The sequence below is a fragment of the Sarcophilus harrisii genome, chromosome 4 (genome assembly GCF_902635505.1).
Source record: "Sarcophilus harrisii chromosome 4, mSarHar1.11, whole genome shotgun sequence".
NCBI lineage: Eukaryota > Metazoa > Chordata > Mammalia > Dasyuromorphia > Dasyuridae > Sarcophilus > Sarcophilus harrisii.
The window spans coordinates 454,456,159-454,477,846 of NC_045429.1; the positions used below are offsets into that span (position 1 = coordinate 454,456,159).

General features: G+C 42.4%; 1 long non-coding RNA gene across 1 annotated transcript; it reads left to right on the forward strand.

Moving 5' to 3' along the window:
- The first annotated feature begins 5,481 nt into the window (after positions 1-5,481).
- Positions 5,482-8,618, forward strand: LOC105750561. The gene is made up of 2 exons (XR_002770330.2): positions 5,482-5,849; positions 8,091-8,618. It is a non-coding gene; the product is annotated as an uncharacterized LOC105750561 (long non-coding RNA).
- Positions 8,619-21,688: the final 13,070 nt, after the last annotated feature.

Below are 21,688 nucleotides of genomic sequence, written 5' to 3' on the forward strand. Positions count from 1 at the left end.
CTTGGCGTGTGAGGTTTCTCTGGGAGAGCGGCGGCCGACATCGCCTCGGTGGGTGCTGCAAACAGGGCATTGTGGGAGCGGCCGGGTCTGCAAGGGCCAGGCCGGGAGAGCGGGCACCGGCCTCCATGGACTGGGGGCTGCCTGGCCAGATGGACCAAGTTCAGCCCGCCATGCCTGGATGGGGGGGACAGAAGAGCTTGAGGGTTTATGTGCCATCTTCCCTGAAGCAGCTGGTGGAGCCCGGCCATGCCTCCTGGCAAACCTTGGCCCTACCGGGGAGGGTGAGCCAAAGGAAGGGCCCTCACCTAGTGGGCTGACCTCCCTGGCCATCTTGTTTTGAAGCAGTGAACGGAGCAGGTGTGTCCTGCCCACAGCTGCAGCTTCCACTTTGGGTCACTCAGAACTTTTTCTTCTTCTACCCAATGCCCTCATCTGCCCTCTGGTCCAAATGGACCAATTAGGATCATCTTTCAAATGCCCAGGTGGCTCTCCCGACCCCACCCCCCACTCTAGTCAGATCTGATTCCAAAAAAATGGCGGCTTTCTTTGCACAGCTGCAGTCCTTCCTCGAGTTAGCTTGAACAGACCAGGTTCTCCCACACTAACTTATCAACAGAGAGATGGGCAAGCGTTCCAAGGTGTCACAGTCTGACCAGATGGCCTCTGCCGTGTCCTGGCCATGGGAAGGCAGGTCCTCGGGCTGGGAAGGGACTGACAGCTCTGGCAGCAGGCGCTGGCCGTCTGAAAACCCCTCAGATACGAGAGCCGGACCATTTCTCCAGGCCTCAGAAAACTGCTCCGGGCCCCGGAGGTGGGGAGCGAACATGGGTGACGTTCACTGCTCTATACGTTGAGCTACCTTCCCTCTTGGCCCTGAGGCTTTAATGCTGGACTGGCAAGGGGAGACGGCGGGTGCCGAGCGAGAGGCCGGCGAAGCCCCGGCCACGGGCATCCACCCTGGCACCAGAGGGGGATGAGAGCCCGGGAGAGGGGGCTGCCTGTCCGAGACCGTGGGGCAGAGGGATCCAGTCCCAGGAGTTCGATCTCGCTTTTGTTTTTGCAGATTAACTCGGCCGGGCTGAGTGTGACTGAGAAGCAGGTTGTAAAAGCCGATGTGTCCCTCCTTCTTGGCAAGGGGGGGATGGGGCGGCTTCCACTGCTCCGTCTCTCAGGATGTGATTGTTTATTCACCCAAACAGAGGGCAAAAATGCAGCCTGGAGCTTGGGGAGCTGATGGGAGGGCAAGAGGTCGGCTAAATTATCAGATCTTTGTAGATTGTTGGGAGGAGGAGGAACAGGAAATAAGTGGTGGGGAGGAGGAGAAAAGGAATAAAAATGGCCCCACTTTATAAAGTCTCCAGTGAAAATCCAAACCACTTTATGCCAACTTCCACTGGTTCACTCTCTAGAAATAAAATTGATTATTATTTTTAAAAACTGCATTAGGGAGCTAAGTGGCGCTGTAGTGGATAAAGTGCCAGGGCCTGTGTCCAGAAGACTCATCTTGAGTCATCAATGGGGCTTCAGAGACCAGCTGTGTGACCCTGGACAAGTCCCTTAGCCATGTTTGCCTCAGTTTCCTCATCTGTAAAATGAGCCGGAGGAGATGCCCTCTCGCCCCCACCCCCTCTCTTTGCCAAGAAAAAAATGGTGAACTGAAAAACGGCAAACGCAGCATGAGATCTCACCTGTTTGTGCTGCTGTTTCTTAATGAAATGGGGCGTCGTGGCACAGTGAGAAGATTGTTACGGGTTCAAGGAGCTCAGGTCAGGAAATCGCCATCTATAAACAAGGCTTCGGTTCCATCCTCTCTTGGAGAGGGCTGAAACTGAATGGGACAAGAGAGCACTTAGGGCTGCTTAGGTGATGTGAGACAATGGCTCTATTAGCGTCTATTTGCATGATGGCTCTCCTTACCTTTGTGCTTGCTGAATGTTGGGTAGTGAAGTAATTATAGGCAAGGACTGGAGGGCAGTGGGGGAGGCTCAGAAGGACTTGGTGGCAGGACGAGGAGGAGAGAGGCTGGAGACTCCGGACTCCAGAATCCAGGATACATCCTTGGCAAGTCCCATGGCAGCTTTCCTGCCTCCTTCACTTCTCCCCCTAAAGACCAAGGACTTTGATTGATCCTGACTCTCCAGGGAGCTGGGCCGGACTTTACAATCTATAAATGGGATATGACCCTGGGGGAGAAGGAACCCAGATCTTGCATTGCCCGATTTTTTAAACTTTGACAATAGCAATTCAGGATTGGCTTGTGTTGGACAAGGCCATCCCGAGGGTCTTTTTTAGCCCTAAACCCAAGCTGTGTGACTTCATCAGAGTGTGCAAAAAATAATACCAAGGCTACACATTAGTGCTATATTTTGTGTAGCAAATAATAATTGACATTTAGACAATGATGTCAAGTTTTTGTTTTACCTATATCAAGAGGGAAAAAAAGAACAAGCATTTATTAAGTACCTACTCTGCAAAAAGTGCCGGGCATTTTGCTAAGCACTTAATAATATTATCTTATTTGATTCTTACATCAGTCCTGGGGGAAAGTTGCTATTATCATACCCATTTTACAGTTGGGGAAACTGAGTCAAGCAGGTTAATTGATTTGCTCAGGATCACATGGCAAATGTCAGAATACCTGAGACTAGATTTGAACTCAGGTCTTGGTGACTCTAAGCCTAGAACTCTATCCATCGTGCCATCTGGCTGCTTCAGAACAAACTTAGGAGGTTGTGACTATAGACATGGTCTCCATTGACAGATTAGGATGTAGAGGCTCATAAGCTTAAGTGGCTTGCTCAAAATCACATAGTTCATAAGCATCAGAGGGATTTGTTCTTTTTTTTAATTTCTAAAAATTATTTTAAACTTTAATATGAAATAGGAGGGGAAAAAAGCATTGCTAGGAGCATAGCAGAACATGAGAGGATTCAAAATATAAAACAATACATTTCTATTTCAAGAAAGCGTATATAATGAATACTACACGTGTCAGAGCTGTCCGTCTTTGCTTCCTTGTAGGTTTTCTCTCTCGTGTGCACTTTCTACTTTATTCTTTTTTCTCCCATTCCTTCTTCCCACCCTAAGAAGGCTCCAATTAAGCACACATTTATGTACATGTATATATGTACACAAACATACGTGCACACAAGTACATGTATACGTATACACGTAGGTCTCTACAATCCTACATAGACATTCATATGCATCTATTACTATGTTTAATTGTTCTCTAATTCTCTGAAGGCTGATTACATTTTTCTTCCTAAGTCCAAGTCTTTCCCTATTTTTCCAATAGCTCAGCATTTCCTACACCAAAGCAATATTCCAACCTTATACTGCCCAATTATTTTAGTCTAAAACAATATTGATTAACACGGCTGACTAGATAATTTTGCCTAATTTTCTTTTTGTTAAACCTATTTTAGTTTTAACTTAGACTGAGATCATGATTATTACCCTCTGCTTTTTTTTTTTTAACCTAATGAAGTCTACTCCTGCTCTTTATTTTGTGCTTGTGTTTCCTTTTGTGCTCCTTTGTTTCCTTTTTGTGCTCTTATTTTCTTTTGCTCCTGACTTCTCTGCTGTACTGCTATCCATTACCTTGTCCTTCTATTACTTAACCCCTCCCCCTTCAAGGATTCCTTCCTTATCCTTTCCTCCAATCTTTCCCCCTTTTGTTCCTTTCTGGATTTAGAAGACTTTTGTCCTCTTTTAGCTATATCTGTAATGTTCCCTCTTTAAACCATTCCTGATAAGAGTAGTTCTGGAAACTACCAGCCCTCCTTCTCTAGCTAATTCCTCTGTGTCACTTCTTCCTTTTGCACCTCATTTGTATTAGAACTCTTTTTTATGTTCCTAATCAAATCATACTCGGCTTTACTCAAATCTTTCTTTCAAATTATCAGTTACTAATGACAATCTCAGACATATGGCTTCCATTTCCATATAGAATAAGTAATTTGTCCTTATTGACTCCCTTGTAATTAGTTTTTGATGTTTGCCTTATATTTCTCTTAGATCTTATATGTCAAATTTTCTATTCAGTTCAGGGCTTTTTGCAACAAAATCCTGAAAGTCTGACAATTCATTGAATATTCCTTTTTTTTCCCCCATTCCCATTATGCTTATCTTTGCTGATATATTTTTGATTACAACCCCAGTTCTTTTCGATATGTAGTGTTCCAAGACCAGCAGCTTTTTCATGTAGTTGCTGATAAATCTCGTATGATTCTAATTGTGCTTCAGCTGTACTTGAATTGTTTTTTCTTCTTGATTATAATATTTTATCCTTGATCTGGAGGTTTTGGAATTTGGCTATGATGTTCCTGTAGGTTTTCCTCATAGATTCTCTTTCAAATGATGATCGATAGATTTTTTTTCTTCTATTTGTAATTTTCCCTCTTGTTCTAACATTTCAAGATAATCTTATTTAATTATTTCTTGTATTATTGTAGCAAGATTCTTTTTTGATTGTAGCTTTCAAGTAGTCTGATTATTCTAACTTTTTCTCTTCTTGATTTGTTCTCCAGATCAGTTGTTTTTCTAATAAGATGTTTCACATTCTCTTCTTTTTTCATTTTTTGTATTTTGTTCTGTTATATTTTTTTTGCTATCTTATAACTTCACCAGCTTCCCCCTTGCCCAATTCTAGTTTTCTTTTTTCTTTTTTTACAAGTTTTTAATAACTTTTTATTTACAAGTTATATGCATGGGTAATTTTACAGCATTGACAATTGCCAACTTTTTTTCCAATTTTTTCCCCTTCTTCCCCCCACTCCCTCCCCTAGATGGCAGGATGAGCAATACATGTTAAATATATTAAAATATAAATTAAATACAAAACAAGTATACATGTCCAAACAGTTATTTTGCTGTACAAAAAGAATCGGACTCTGAAATATTGTACAATTAGCTTCCAATTCTAGTTTTCAAGAAATCGTTTTTTTCCTTAAGATTCTGGACCTCTTTTTCCAGTTAATTGACTTTTCATAATCTTATTTTTCTTGTTCTTTTTTAAAAAATTCTATCTCTTTTTTTAAAAAAATTCTCTCTCTTATTTGATTTTTAAAAGTCTTTTTAAGTTCTATGAATTCTCTTTGGCATTTGACAGCCCTCTTTGGGATAGTAGAGACTTTTTTTTGCTTCAGTCTCCTGAAAACAAACCTCAGTCTTCTCTATCCCCATAGTAGCTTTCTATGGTTAAGTTCTTAACTCTTTTGCTCATTTTTTTTTAAAAAATAGAAGCCTCTATTCACAATCCTTGTGATTTTTGAAGCCAAAACTCCTTTATATGCATTATATGCGTCCATTTACAATCTAAACTTCTTCAGGAACTATCTTGCTTTGATATTTCTGTATTGATATTCAGTATTTAGCATGTAGTAACGAAGTGCCCAAATGGGAGAAAATACGGGACAGCCAAAATAACGAAAGTTTAAGAGCGTTTATTGTCACTGGCCAGGACCGAGCCCCATCAGGACTGGGAGGGGTCGGTATCAAGTGGCTCCAGAAACATATCTCTAGGAAAATTCTACAAAAGAGTTCTTGGAAGCTTCCATTATAATAATACGGTTCCTTTCCCAGACAGGAGGCAAAGGTTACCACATTTAAGAATTACATTCCCAGACAGGCAATAGTTCTTTAAGTTTTATATTTGTCAAGTTGTCAAGGCCTTAAGGCGGCATATCTGGGGGCTGTGCGTGCCTGCAACTGGAAGCAGAAAACACCACCTGCGTAGGGAGTGAAGAGCTGGCAACATCGTTCTGACTGCAGACGGAGCTGAGATCGAAATGATGTTCTCCTGGTCTCAGGAGCGCATGAGCAGGTTAGGGACAGTGTCCATTTCGGTATGTGCTTGATAAATATTTGTTCATTCATTTTAAATGATAAATTGTGGTCTTTAAAAAAAAAGCTTTCTAATCCTAAGGAGTTTGGACTTGATTTAGGAATAAATTATAACTAAATAAGCAACCAATGATGAAGCTTTTTTAGATCAGGAGTGATACAACCTAAATTGTAGAACAAAGGTACTTAAACTTTTTGGGTGTTCAGTGGGTCATTTTGGCAGCCTGGAGAAACATATTAACCACTTTTCAGAATATCTTTATTTATTTATTTTTAATAATTACAACTTTTTATTGCTAGAACCATGCCAGGGTAATTTTTTTTTTTTTACAACATTATCCCTTACACTCACTTCTGTTCCGATTTTTCCCCTCCCTCCCTCCACCCTCTCCCCCAGATGGCAAGCAGTCCTATACATGTTAAATATGTCATAGTATATCCTAGATACAATGTATGTGTGCAGAAGTGAACAGTTCTCTTGTTGCACAGGAAGAATTGGATTCCGAAGGTAAAAATAACCCAGGAAGAAAAACAAAAATGCAAACAGTTTACATTCATTTCCCAGTGTTCTTCTTTGGGTGTAGCTGCTTCTGCCCATCATTGATCAATTGAAACTGAGTTAGATCTTGTCTTTGTCGAAGAAATCCACGTCCATCAGAATATCTTTAAGTGAATAAAATAGCTTATTTTATTTTCAAAAAATAATCAATAGGAGCCTGTTAATAAGATCACCTCTTTTGGGGTGGGGCGGAGAGCCAGGATGGTTCCTCTAGCCTCAGGTCCTCCTTGAGCTCTCCCCTCTGGCTTGGAACTGAAACCAAGAACTTGTGCCCACAGCCGGCAGCGTCCAGGCCCGAATCGTGTCTGCACTCAGCTGGCCTGTGCTGGTTCCTTCTCCTCCGGGGTCATATCTCAGCAGCCCAGTTGGGCCCTTATCAGCAGAAGTTTCCTCAGTCTTCCCTGGCTCAGATGCCAGACTTTCCACACTGTCCAGGAGATAAGGACTCCTGTCACTGGGGCCTTGGCTTCCCCTCGGCCCGGCTAGCCCCCAGCCTCAGAGGCTCACTGAACAGCGGAACTAGCCTGGAGGCCAAACCTCAGTGGAGATCTTTCTCCAGCTCTCCTCTGGTTATTCCCGGAGGACCACTGTTCTGTCCCAACTTCTGGTGATTTTTACTTGCTCTACATTTGGCCTGAGGTACTATCAGGTCTTATATGCCGGGAAGATCTGGAAAGCTTGGAATTTCCTGATTTTCTCTTTCATGCTTCATGGCAAATTTGTTCTTTTTAATTAAAAACTTTAAATTAAATGTTATTAAATTTAAATTTAACTTAATAGCATTTATTTTCTTTTCCCATCACATCCACTTCCCTACTGAAGAAGGAAAAAAATATCCTGTTAACAAATATATGTCATCAAGCAAAGCAAATTCTCATATTGGCCATGTCCAAAAATGTTTGTTTCATTCATTCAAGACCATAACTATTGTCAGGGAGTAAATTAAATCTGGCTTTGCTGTGGTTATCGGTGGGAGGTTTTCAACCCCGGGTCCTTTGGCTTCAAGTTCAGCATTATCCACTTCTCCCGGATCGTATCTGTGGGCACCCTTTCCAGGTGCACTTGGTGGCACTGGCTGCAAAGTAAGCAACTTTATGGCTTTAGACATATTCAAAAAGAGAACTTCTGACATGTCTCAAAATGTGCTGGAGAGAATGGTCTGAGTGTCCCTTGGGGATGTTGGGCTTGGAGTCCCGGCCTTGCTCTGGATCCTGCCCAGTCAATGAATAAGCATTTGTGTGCCGGGCTCGTGCTGGAAATACACACGGAGGCACTCACTATCTGCACGGGTCTAGAGGACCATGAAGGTCCTTTCTAGCTCAGCAGGGATTCAGTCTCCTTATCTGTAAAAGAAGAGAGTTGTATTCAGTGGCTTCTGAGACCCTCTCCAGCTTCAGATCTGGGACCCAGTGATTTTTGTCAATGTTAACAAGACCCACCATTTTGACACCAGAAGAACAGGCAAACGCTGCTGAATTGTGTGTGGATGGCTGATTGTTGATCTCCCTCTTGGGGATTCTTTTTGTCAGTCACACCCAGCTATTAGAGGGATTTTTTTTTTTTTTTAGGAAGTCAAGTAATAAGAGTCATCAGTACAAAATATGCTTTTCAAAGTCCGTCACACTCTCCATCCTTTTGCCCTTGGATTTAATGTAGTTTTTCTCTTTCCTCCATTTGTCCTTAGGTCCCAGTGCAGACTTTTGTCAGCTGTTCCAAGGACCTTGCTGGGACCAAGACTTGGAGAAGAAGTCCAGAATTCTCGGGCTCTCTAAAAGCTGACAACATCAGCGTTGAGTTAAACATGGTTGGGCTTCAGAAAAGACACCCATTCTAGCCCTTCACCCCCTAGCAATTCCTTCTCTGGGACGTGGCTGCCAGATTCCACCCTAATGTCGAGGCCCTGGACTGCTGGAGGCTGTTAACAGAGAAAGACTGAAGTATTGCCTTGAGGCACCGATAGGGATCAGTTTAACCTTCCAGCCCCATCTTGCTGGATCCAGCCAAGAAATCCTTATCATGTCCCTGAGGTTAAATTTTCCTTATGAAACCTGTCCATCTAGGGGAGGGGGGAAAAATTTGGAACAGAAAGCTTTGCAAGAGTCAATGCTGAAAAGTTACCCATGCATATGTTTTGTAAATAAAAAGCTTTAATAAATAAATAAAAAAAGAAATCTAGCCAGTAGGAAAAATAAAATAAAATAAAATCTGTCCATGGCTCATGCCAGTTTTGCTGAAGCTCTTGCGTCAGTCCACCATGGCCCTCTACCTCCTGGTGTCTTTCCCTTCTGTGCTACAGGATGTCTCCTCAACCCCCACCATGCTTCATGCTTCTCTCAAACCCTACTGTGCCTTATGGGCTCCTTCTTCTAGCTAACTCTTTGAGGGCCCCAAATCACCTCCCTCTCTATCAGGAAGATTTAGCCTGCAGCCCCTCCTCATGGGTGAACCCCTTTCTCCTGGGTAATCATGAGTTCCATTTGGGAACTTGCCCTTTCCATCATTAATCGGTAAAACCCCTTTCTTGTTAACTATATGCTTCCATATTTACCCTTCCTGGGGTCTATCGTATCCCTTCATTTTGTCTGTAATCTCTTCTCTTAAATAACCCTTTCACCAAAGGTTTTACCTAAGAGAATAGCCATTGGAAATTCTTGGGGGGACCAAACCCCAACATTTGGTGTTTCTCCAAAAGCACAAAGTGCCCTATCAGCCGTAAGATAGCAAATGCCCAACTTCCTGAGCTCTGAGTTAGCTTGCTATTTTGTAAATACACAGGGTGCGCCTGGTCCAAGCCAAATCCTTCCTGGGCAACATTATTGCATTTCATCCCATGACTTTCAAGGACTTCTAAATTAACCAAAGAAAGATTTCCCATTTAGTCTAAAACTGGACACCTTACACTTTGCGTGTCCATTGTCCGGTGAACCCCTTTTCAGAATAATGTTTTGAAATGTGTAAAATAAAAGAATATGATTATATTGTAGTTAGGTCATTTTTCAGTAGTACCCAACTCGTCATGATCCCATTTGGGGTTTTCTTGGCAAAGACCTGGAGTGGTTGGCCCTATTCTTCTCCATCTCATTTCATAGATGAGGAAACTGAGGCAAGAAGAGTGAAGTGACCGATCCGGGGTCATACAGCCAGTAAGTGTCTGAGGTCAGATTTAAACTCAGGCTCAGCACTCTTAGCCACTGAATCTACAATTATAAAGGAAACCTATTATATCATCATTACTCTATTCACATTATATTGTTAAGGTCAAAGATCATACTTTGCTTGATGGATTCAAGAGACATCTTTTCACCTGGTTAAAGGAACAAAGTTTAAGGGGAGGGAGGGTGAGCTGACTGACTGCCCAACCCTCACCTTTCCATAAATAACATGGAAAATCAAATAGCAGGATAATCTCCCACATTTTTCCCATGGTACAATCTCCCCAAGAAATCTTTATTGGTGGAAGAAAGGACGCTTCTTTCACAAGTGACATTGCTGCCTTGTCATGGTGTGTGTGTCACCGCAGACATCAAAAGGGAAGAGACCAGGCCGAACACTTATCAGGACATTACTCATTAACCTTTGTTGCTGATTGTTCTTGCCGTGAGCGAGGTGATGCAAGTAAGTTGAACTGAGGTGAGAGTTGGGCTGGGCAAGATCAGCCCTCCAGAGCATCTGGTCCAGCGGCCAGATATAGCAAGATGACCGGAGAGGGCCCCGATGCAGAGGCCGAGCATCGGCCTTCTTAAGCTGAGGTCCCCAAGAGGGCTCAGTCTGACTGAAGCAACACCCATTCAGTGATTCAGGCTCCGTAAAAAACGAGGCAGAAAATGGCCTTTTTTATCTAGCCAAAAAAGAAAATAAAATAAAATCGAGGAGGGGAAGCCCCTCGGCATTTCTGGCCAAAACAAAAACCATCGCTATTTACATTCACTCTGGGCCCAATGACCAAGCCGGGCTGATCCTGCTCTGCTTCCCAAGCTGCCATTTGTTACTTCTCCCCTGCTCTGATGCTGCCATCTGCTGGAGCTCTCTCCAATGCTACCAAAACCTTAAAAAAATGATTCCCCCTCCACAGAAAGTCTCTAGTTCTCCCTCCTAGCCGAATGAGGGTGAGAGAACTTCTTTCAGCTCCTGACATAGCTTTAGTACAAATTACCAATTACTAATTAAATTAGCATGTGATGTATTACTCCAAACTTTGATAAACCTCAGAGAAGCACTTGGTAGTCGCAGGGGCGGAGGTGGCAAACTTTCATGCTCTGGCAAATCCATGTCCCCCTTACTCTCCCATCAAATCTAAATTTACTTCTATGTAGCTTAAAAAAAACTCTAGAGAAGCATTTTGTTTAATCAGTCTTTTTACTCACCCGCCTCATTGAGAACCCAAGAAAAACAAACCCCATTACACACAAGTCCAGTCAATCAAAGCAATTTCCACTTTGGTTGTATCCAGAAAAATATTTGTTTTATTCTGTTTCCTGAGTCCTTCAGCTCTCCATCAAGAGGCGGATACTATCTTTTCCTCATTAGTCCCTTGGAATCTGATTGTTCATTATGCTTATGAGTTCAGCACAATATATTTTATCACATTTATATACATAATATTATATACATAATATATACAGCATATTCTTAACTTGTTCATCCATCCCCCAACTTATAAATACTCCCCAAGATTCCCTTCCTTGGCCACCTCAAAAAGAGCTATAAATATTTTTGTACATTCTTAGAGTTTGTTTTGCTTAGGAAAAATTGCCCTCTTAATCTACTCTTCCTCTGATTCCCTCTTTCCTGTTTCTTTGTTGAGTGAAATGTATTTTTTTAACCTCCCTTTCTCTTTTTCTTCTTCCTTCTTTTGATAAGTTCATATGAAAATGATTTTCAAGTGTCAGCTGTTCCCCCCTGCCCTCTTCTCCTTTTTCATATAAATACCTACTTCTGCACCCTGATTATGTGATCATTCCTTAACCTTATTTTTGCCTTCCCACCCATCTCCTTCCCTTTCTTTTCATTCTTTTCTTAATATCACCAAGACATAACAAAATCACTTCAAGCTTTCTTGAAATGAACTCCCTTATGGACTCTGCTGATAGTAGGGTTCAACAGAGAAACAGGTATCATCTCTCCATATTAGAGTTAGATTAGAAGCAGTTTTCCCCTTTTGTTCTGATTTTTTTTTTTTTTGCAACATGACTGATACGTAAATATGTTTAAAATTATCGTACATGAATAACCTATATCAGATTGCTTGCTGTCTTGGGGATGGGGAGTTAAGAGAGGGAGGAAGAATAAACTTGGAACTCAAAATCTGACAAAAATGAATGTTGATATTTAACATGTATTGGACTACCTGCCAACTAGGGGAGAAGGTGGGGAAGGAGGGGAAAATCTGGAACAAAAGGTTTTGCAGAGATCAACGTTGAAAAAATTACCTACGCATATGTTTTGTAAATAAAAAGCTTTAATAAAAAATAAACTTTAAAAAAAGAATGTTGAAAACTCGTGTAATTTGAAAAAATGAAATACTGTGTGGGGGGAGATTATAAACAGTTTTCAGTCTTTTATTATTGTTCATTTACTTTTGCCTTTTTATGTTTCTCATCTCTCCTATGTTTGACCTTCTAAGTTTCTCTACAACTCTGCTCTTTTTATCCTGAATGTTTGAAAGTCCTTGATTTCATTAAAGGTTCATTTTGCCGTATAGCATATATGTTCAATTTTGTTGGGTAGATTATTCTCGGCTGTGTAAACCTTTATCCTTGGTCTTCTGGAGTATCATGGCCCCCAAGTTCTCTATTCTTTTAATGTTGTGGCAGCCAAATCTTATGTGATCCCGAGTATGACTCCTTAGTATTTGAATCCTTTCTCTCTGGCCACTTGCAGTAAATTTTTTTTGACCTGGAAACTCTGGATTTTGACTCAGATTTTTCATTTTATAATTTCTTTTAGAAGGTGATCGGTGAATACTTTCTATTTTTACTTTGTCCTCTGGTTTTTAGCAATTTGGCAGTTTTGTTTTAAGATTTTTTTGAAATATAGAATAGGCTCTTTTTGGTCTTTGTCTTCAAATAGTTCAATGATTAATTTCTTTTCCCCTCAATCTATTTTCCAGATCAGTTGTTTTTGCTACTTTATATTTTCTTCTTCTTTTCCAGCCTTCTGGCTATTCTTTAATATTTCTTGTTGCCTTGTGAAGTAATTGGCATCTATTTAGCCCATTCTAATTTTCAGAGAGTTTGTGGTTTGAGCAGTGTTTTTTATCTCTTTGCCAGACAGTTAATTCCCTTCCCAATTCTTCCATAACCCTCAGGGCCCACCTCTTTTGATTGTTTTAAACTTTTTCCGAGAAGCTCTGGTGCTTAGAAATTGCTTATTCATTCATTCATTTATTCATTTAAATTAATTATTTTATTTATTTATTAAATTTGTTTATTATTGATGTGTTTATTTATTAAATCTGTGTTAAACACTGGGAAATACAGACGCCACGTACTGAGGTGGTGGCTGGATAGTGGTGGCAGGAAATAGAACTTCTTATTTAGGTCAAGTCAACATGTGTGACCAACTCCCATGTTCCTCTCAAGAGGAAGCCACCAACCACAATTACTTGTCTCTTCTTCCCGTGGTAATTACAGGATGCCCTTGCCCTGTGCTTGTGGGAATCCAGCTCCGCACGAGTGGGGAAAGCCCATAGGTATGGCACAAAGATTTATTGAGCTTCTTTTGACCTTTCTTCTCTATTACATCATGTCCCCAAGCCTCTAGTGAACGGGGTCAGGATTCTGCTTTAGTTCTTCAGATTATTTTCATCCTGTAACTCAACTCCACAAACATTTATTAAGTTCTTGCTAGTTCTAGGCATTGCAGTTAGGGGCTGAGGGTACAAAGATAAAGAAGGAAGGGAGGGAGGGAGGGAGGAAGGAAGGAAGGAAGGAAGGAAAGGAGGGAGGGAGGGAGAGGAGGGAAAGAAAGAAAGAAAAAGAAAGAAAAGAAGGAAGGAAGGGAGGGAGGGAGGAAAGAAAGAAAAAGAGAGAGAGAGAGAGAGCGAGAGAGAGAGAAGAATGAATGAAAGAATCCTTACCTTCAAGGAACTTGTATTCTGTTACAATATTCAATTGAATAAGCAATGATTAAAATCTTATTGTGTGCCAGGCAGGTTCTGAGCCAGATATTGGGATTATGAGACAGCAATGAGCCTGCCTCTGCTGGGCCCGAGGGTCCTAAGCTGTTCCTCTCTCCTTCTCCTTCTCTCACTAAGGGGCGCCCAGCTTGGGATCCCTTTGTTGACTGGGTTCAGTTCTGGTCTCTGAAGAGAGAGGTTGCATCTCTTTTCCCCTCTCCCTGCCCCCCACCACACGGCCTCCCCACTTCCCGGCTTTTTACGCATTCACCCTAGGACAGGGGAGTGAATCATTTAATGCTCAGATTTATCTTATGTCTGGGTGTCCCAAAAAGGGGAGTAGAAAGTTCCCCAACAGACAAAATAATCAGGTAGAGAAAAGCTATTTCCTCCATTCAGATAAAAATGTAAGGAAATATGAAAGTGCCTGACCCAGGGTACTTAGTAGCTATGGGAATGACAGAAGGAAGTAGGGTAGGATAAATGGGACTTAATGTCACATCAAGCATCCCCATGGCACTGTAGTGAATAAGACTTATCTTCCTAAGTTCAAATCCTGCCTCAGATTCTTCTAGCTGTGTGACCCCGAGCACTTCGTTTCACTTTGTTTGCCTCAGTTTCCTCACCTGTAAAATGAGCTGGAGAAGGAAAGGGCAAACCATGCCAATATCTTTGCCAAGAAAACGCCAAAATGGGGTCTTATGGACACAACTGCTAAATGACTAAACATCCGTATCCTCCTCAGGGTTAACTTTCCTAACTCCCACTGCCAGGGGACCCTCTTGATTACTGACCCCACCATGGATGTAGGGAAAATCCTGAGGCATTATGGCTTTTCACACTATCACTCAAAGCCCGTTATCAATAGAACTCGATTAACTTTTCGAAAAGGAGTTTCCTGAGAAAGTATAACAAATAGTCCCCAAACTGAGGTGGTTCCCCCCCCCCATATATCATGTCCCTGAAGGAAACGAGCTCACATTTTCTGGCACTTGCCTAAAGGACAGATGGAGCCAAGCGGCCCCTCTGGAAGTCTCTTTCTTCCTTTGTGGCGTCCAGCCAAAGTTAGGTCTGATTCTCTGCAGGGTTTCGGAGCCCACGTTCGGGTATCACTGCTTTCGAGAGCCCGTAGCCAGCCTGTTCCTGTGATGAGGGACCTTGGTTTCTGAAGCTGGACCATGCTGGGGACTGTTCCTCCACCCCCTTCTGTAGGCACTTCCTTTCTCTCTGCTCGGTAGACTCTGCCACCAAGTCCGGCGTCCCTCGGGGGCTTCCGATGAATCTCCTAGTTGTACAGGCCGCTCCTCTTAGAATATTCAATCACCAACGATTAGGAAGAATAAATCCCAAAGAAATAAAGACGCCACGTACCGAGGTGGTGTCTGGGTAGAGAGAGAAGCTTGTGACCTCTGTCTCACCCAGAAGGTCATGGAAGTTGCTTGTACCACCTCCTCAGCCCCCCAAGCCTTCTCCGAGAATTGGATTGGAAATGGGCAGAGGATTTGGGCCAATCAGGGAGCATCTGTACCAGCTTCAAGGGCTCTCCCTCCCTCACTTTGCCGGTCATCCATTATCTGAAGCCAAATGACTGCAAGGATGATGGTGCCCTCAACAGAAACGGGAGGATTTGATGGAGCAGCAACTGGCGATGTGATACTGGGGCTCGGGATGGAGACTGGGCTGAGATATTTACATCTGGGAGCCATCTGCATAGAGCTGATTATTAAACCCATGGGAGCTGGTGAAGCCATGGAGAAAGTATAATTAATAATAATATAATAACTAAAAAAGCTAATATTTATATGGTTCTTACTATGTGTCAGGCACTGGGCTAAGCACTTTATAATTATTTATCCTCCCAACAACCTTGTAGAGTAGATGCTATTATTATCCCATTTCACAGATCAGGAAACTGAGGCAAACAGAGCAACTAAGTATCTTGCCCAGAGTAACACAGATAATGAGTATCTGAGATGAAATTTGAACTCAGACCTTCCTGACTCAAGGCCTGGCACTCTCTTTGCCATAGAGCCACCGAGAGAAAGAGAAAAGGGTCCAGGACAAGACCTTTGAATCAGCAATTAATGGATGGAGGAGAGATGGTGATCCAACAAAAGAAACAGAGAAGTGCGTTCTGAGGGAAGAACCAAAAAAAGAGCAGTGCCATGGAAGCCGAGGAAGGTCAGAGGATGTGTGAGAGTGTGTGTGTGTTTCTGTGTATGTGAACGTTTGTGTGTGAGAATGTGTATGTGTCTCAGTGTGTGTGTTTGTGTATATATGTGTATGTGTGAGTGTGTGTGTGAGTCTATCTCTATGTGTGTATGAGTGTATCTATATGTGTGTGTGAGTGTGTGTATGAATATGTCTATATGTGTGTATGAGTGTATCTATATATGTGTGTTTATAGGTGTGTGTGTGTATGTGTGAGTGTGTGTGTGAGGGTGTGAGGGTGTGTGTGTGTGAGTGTGTGTATGAATATGTCTATATGTGTGTGTGTTTGTAGGTGTGTGTGTGAGTGTGTGTGTGAGTGAGTGTGTGTATGAATATGTCTATATGTGTGTGTGTATGAAGTTGCCCAAGTCTTAAGCTTCCATTCTTTTTTTACATTAGCATCTTCTTGTTCCAATTACATTCGAAGACAATTTTCACCCTTCATCTTTTCACGTCTGGGCTTCTCCTTTCCTTCTCCCTCCCTAAAACAGCAAGCGATTGGTCTAGATGTATGTCGTCACGTCAAACGTATTCCCGTGCGAAGCTGAAGTTTTCTCAGAGAACATTTCCCCCTTGCTGACAACGCTGAGAGCACTGAGTTTCTTCTGACTGAGCTTTGCCAAAGTGGCCAAGAGCATATAAGACCAAATCACATGATGAGGTACAGGGAGTCTGTTCCAAAACTCCTTTCCCCCCACTGTGATTTCCTAGACTTTTGTGCTGGGGAAATTTCTACCCAGGGTTTAAATCCCAATTCTTTCTCCATCACTTCCTTCAGACCATCTGGGGGGAAAGGAAAGAATAGAGGGTCAAGTCCTGCTGTGTCACTCACTGAGGCCTTCTGTGTATCGCCTGAATGTCCAGCTGTGTTTTTCATGGTATTTGATACTCCTAATAAAGTATATGATCATCCACAGTGACTCATCCATGATAATCCTGATAAAGTATATGATCATAGCAGCACCGATCATAGGATCCACACTCGGTTCCCACAGCCTCTCTCTGGGTGCAGGTGGCTCATCATCACAAGACCATTGGAACTGGTCTGAATCATCTCATTGTTGAGAAGAGCCACGTCCATCAAAGCTGATCATTGTATGATCTTGCTGTTGCTGTGTATAATGATCTGGTCCTGCTCGTTTCCCTCAGCCTCAGTTCCTGTCGGTCTCTCCAGGCCTTTCTGAAATCCTTCTGCTGCTCATTTCTTACAGAACAATAATATTCCATAACATTCACATGCCACAATTTATTCAGCCATTTCTTCACCTGATGAGCATCCGTTTCCAGTTCCCTGCCACAACACAAAGGGCTGCTGTGAACATTTTTGCACATATGGCTCCTTTTCCCTTTTTTATGATCCCTTTGAGATACAGGCCCAGTAGAGACACTGTGGGATCAAAGCCTATGCCCAGTTGGCCAATACTCTTTCAACTATTAGAGACCTCATCCACCTCTGTTATCCACTTAAGTCACTGATCAAAGGAAACTGTTAAGTCAGTTGCCTTGTCTGCAAAAAGCAGATAGCCCTGCTTGCCCTACGTGCCATGCGGGGAGTGTCTTACAATAGAGAAGACATGTGTGTCCAGGGAGTTGTACAAATGGAGCCTGTGGGGAGGGATGACCAAAATCGCTGCAATCTTGCCCTCCTCTCTGGAAGAGAGTTTTTGGTTCCTGCCTGGAGTAGAGCGAGAGAAAGGGCCAAAAAGCCAGTCCCTTTTTTTTCTTTGAGAAAAGGTACCAGACTAGAATTATAGCCCCCTGCTCCCCTAAATACTTTGGATCTAGGAAGATGGTTTTTAGGTACAAATAATTTCCCTAACTGCTATTTTTTAAAAGCAGAGAATACTCCAAAGCTTACACCCACTAGATTGCTTCTTTTTTACTAAATGCTACTTACACAAAAAAAATCACCACTAATAGGAAATAGTGAGTAAACTCATTTACCCAAGCAAGCAACAAGCAGAAACTGGAAAAGTTATATAGATTAGAATATACAGAAGATACAGAGTGTGAATGAGCTCCCCTCCCTGGAAGCTAGCTATCTCAACTCAACAGAGAGAGGCCCCCATCTTACCCAAGGAGAAATCCCCAAAGTCCCTGGAGAAGTAGGCTGGAAATCTGGGATTTACTGAGCACTGGCCTATGTCTATTTCTTGCCACTTCCTAGTCTTTTTTCCCCTCTTTTTTCCTGTGTCTCTCCCTAAAAAGAGCCTGGAATTCCATATCTCTCAAGCAGGAATATCTCTGTTCTCCAAAGTTCTTGCACCAGTTCCATTTCTCATCCATTTCTCACAGTTTTGAGGAATCATCCTCTCCCTCAGTTAGGAAAGTTAAGTTCTCCAGGCTTAAAAGCTGGGTTACATTTAGAAAGCGCAAAAACGATAAAAATTCTAGCAAAGACAAATATTATTCCACCACTATTTATTAAAGTTCCTGGATGTTGGTGATGTGGTCAGCAATGTGAAGGGTCAAAGAGGTAGTGAGACAGAATCCCTGCCTTCCAGGAGTTTTCCGTCTAGATTGGAAGTCTGCTAAAATCTGAAAATCTCCCATTAACTTACCAAAAAATTACAATGCAACACTTGGTTATGGGTACCAAGTATAATTACCATCGAGGACAGAGAAACGAGGCAACAGTGTGTGTGAGCTACAATCAGGGGCATGCCGAAGCCAGCTGGTTGTTAAATTTTCATTGTGAGCGTTTACACGGCAGGTATTGCCAAATACAATTCAGGACTTGATTTATCGTTTTCTTGCTTGTCTAGACTTAAGACAATGATGGAGAAAATGGAACTAATGCAGATTAAACTTAAAAGTGTGTCAAAGGTACATTCTCCTCCCCTTTACCCTCTGCCAAAAAGCCAATCGTTAAACATTTGCCAGCTCATACCTGGAATAATGAGGGACGGTTTCCAGCATAAGTTAGGACTTAAACTTGAGGATGCTAAATTTGGGTCGGAGACCCAGAACTGCTTCATATTAGTAGCTATGAATGAGTCCAGTCCCTGCTTTGGACTTCAGTCGTTCTATCTGCTGGACACTAGTTGGTGCCATAGCGCACAGAATTCTGGGATTGGAGGAAAGAAGCCCCACTTTCCTGAGTTCAAATCTGACCTCAGACATTTATTAGCTGTGTGATCTTGGACTGGTCACTTCACCCTGTCTACCTCGGTTTCCTAATCTGTAAAATGAGCTGGAGAAGAAAATGGCAAACCACTCCAGTATCTTTGTCAAGAAAAACCCAAATGGAGCCCGAAGAGCCAGACGTGACTGAAAGGACTCAATATTTTCCATCTATAAAATGAAACGAAAGGGTTGGAGTAGGTGATTTTAAGATAATTTCCACTTCTAATGGTATTGAACGTACGTAGTCTTTCAATTTTTATAAATGTACACACATTATCTCACCTGACTCTCACTCTAGGCCTATAAGCTAAGTGCTAATACTATCACCCCCATTTTACCCAGGAAGAAACTTCCAGGTCTCATTTACTGAATTTCACTCAACCAGAAGATGCACAAAAAGAGATTTGAATTCCAATTTCTGTTTGTTCATTTGTTTGTATTCCTGTCAAACTGCCTTGCTCTCATGCCATCAGGTTCTATGAGAAAGACATAACTCAGCGGAGAGATGGGGAATTGGGGGAAGGAGGAGAATCGAGAAAACATGAAATGGGAGGAATAGTTAGGGAGAGTGAGCCCTAAAGACAAGGCCAGAGGGAGGAGAGCAACCCAATCAGCATGAGATTGCAAGTCCGGACTGGAGCTGGAATCAGGAATCTGGCATTCCCAGGGAGACCTCGGACAGATCACATAATTCCTCGGTACCTTATTTTTCTCAATTATAAAATGACTTGTTCATTTTCAATCATATCTAACTCTGTGACGCCAATGGGGTTTTCTTGGCAAAGGTACTAAAGTGGTTTGCCATTTCCCTCTCCAGTTCATTTTACAGACGAGGAAACTGAGGCAAATAGGGCTAAGTGACTTGCCAGATCACATAGCCAAGTAAGTGTTTGAGCTCAGTTTAGAACTCAGAAATATAAGTCTTCCTGATTCAAGGCCAAGTTCCTTCCCAGCTCGAGGCTATAACTTTATGATCAGTACCAGGGCTGAAAACAGCAGGAAGTAAATCAGTATAAACAGGGAGTCTAGGACCAGATCCTAGAGGCTCTGAAATGGCACCCCAAGGAGTTGGGCCTTGATGTGCTGAATGAGTAGAGAACCTTTAAAGTGCTTGAAAAGTTGAGCAAGAGAGGAATAAGCACCTGAGGCATCGAGGGTTGCAGGAGGATGTGGAAGAGTCAAAATTGGAAAAGAAGGAAATTGAAGCAAGAGGAGGGATAATGCCTACTAAGAGCCCTGGAGATCTTGATGAAGTATGGGATGAGCCATGGGAGAAATCACCCAATTGGAGCCTTTGGTCAGAGAGAGGAATATCGGAGTTTTTAACGAATGAAGGGGAGTACTTGTGGCTGTCTTTGCCTCCAGGATTTGAGCATCACTCTCTATGGCTGAAGTAAAAGGAAAGTCAGGGGCCTTCAGGAGGCAGTTAAGAGAGCAGCCTTGTGCATGTTGAAGTCCTAATTTAACGGCAGGATTTGGGGCGGAGAGGAAGATGGTAAGCTGGGTACTGAATCCTTGGGAAAGGAAGGGGGAAGGACTTGGAAGGACCATCATAATCTGGATTGGGTGAGAATTTTTGATAATGTGAACTTCAATGGAGAAGGATGTTGGGATGATGATGGGAAGTTTAGAAGAGACAAAGAGTTAAGGGTTTGGGTTTTGAGGAGAGCCCTGGATATTATACCATGAAAGGGAAAGGAGGAGCATGAGAGAAAGAGGTCTCAAAAAAAGGGAAATTTGTTGATTATGGAAGGGAATTTTAAAGGGCACAGTGGAAGGATAGGAAGTGGAAGAAGCTGAATAATAGGATATGGGTGGAGAAGATGGGATTGAGGAAAGTAGAGATGAGAGAACATAGACTGGGAAATGTTTGCTCTGACCTGTCTGCTATACTGTGATTGGTTACAATTAATGAGACAATGAATATTACAATAAGAAGATGGGCTAGATTACAATGAGGGTCCCAGGTTATATTTGGTCATTGATTAAAAGAATAAGAAGGAAAATGGGAGGCTGGATATTATTAGACATAAGGCTTTTTGTGGATGGCAGATGAATAGTAAAAGATGAAAAAGTAAAAGTATAATAGTAAAAAATTTTGATGTCCAAAGGATGTTGCTGAGAACCCTACCAGGTTTGGACCTGACTTTCTTGGGCCCATTGCTGTAGCTTTTCTTACTCCTGACTGTGGTGTTCTCTTCTTTTGTATAATATAATCGTTTTCTCTGGGAGCAGGTTTCTTCAGGAGATCTTCTGGAGGCAGCCTTTGTTTCGGTTCAGAGTAATAATCACTCCAAATGCAGCCAGCTGATAAAATCCATACGTTTATTTTCTCCAAGAGCTCTTGCCGCTTGTCCTTTGCCTCTACTTTCTTCAGCCTCCAGCCAGCACAAAGGTGGAAGATGGAATGAATCTGACTTCGCCTTCAAGAGTGGACTTGTGTGCTTCTGTGTCTCCCAGAGTGCTCTCTGTCCCTGAGAGCTTCTAGCTTATATGCTGTTCATTGGGTACACACCAATCATTACATCACTGGGAAATCATTATTTGTTGTAGGATTAAATCAATGCTAAACTAGATTAAAACATTGTGTCCTCAGTTCCACTTAGTCCTTGTTTCAAGTTTTGGCCCATAACATCTCCTCGTAGGATCAGATCAATCATACTGAACCAGGGTAAATTAGATAATTATGGTCTCTATCAACTCTAGAGTTAACACTTTGTAAGGATTCCAACACCTGACAGAAAAGGGGGGAAAGGCAGAATAGATTTAGAGCTGAGGGGACCTTAGAGACCATTGATACTCCCTGAGACAACAAAAGAATAAGGGGA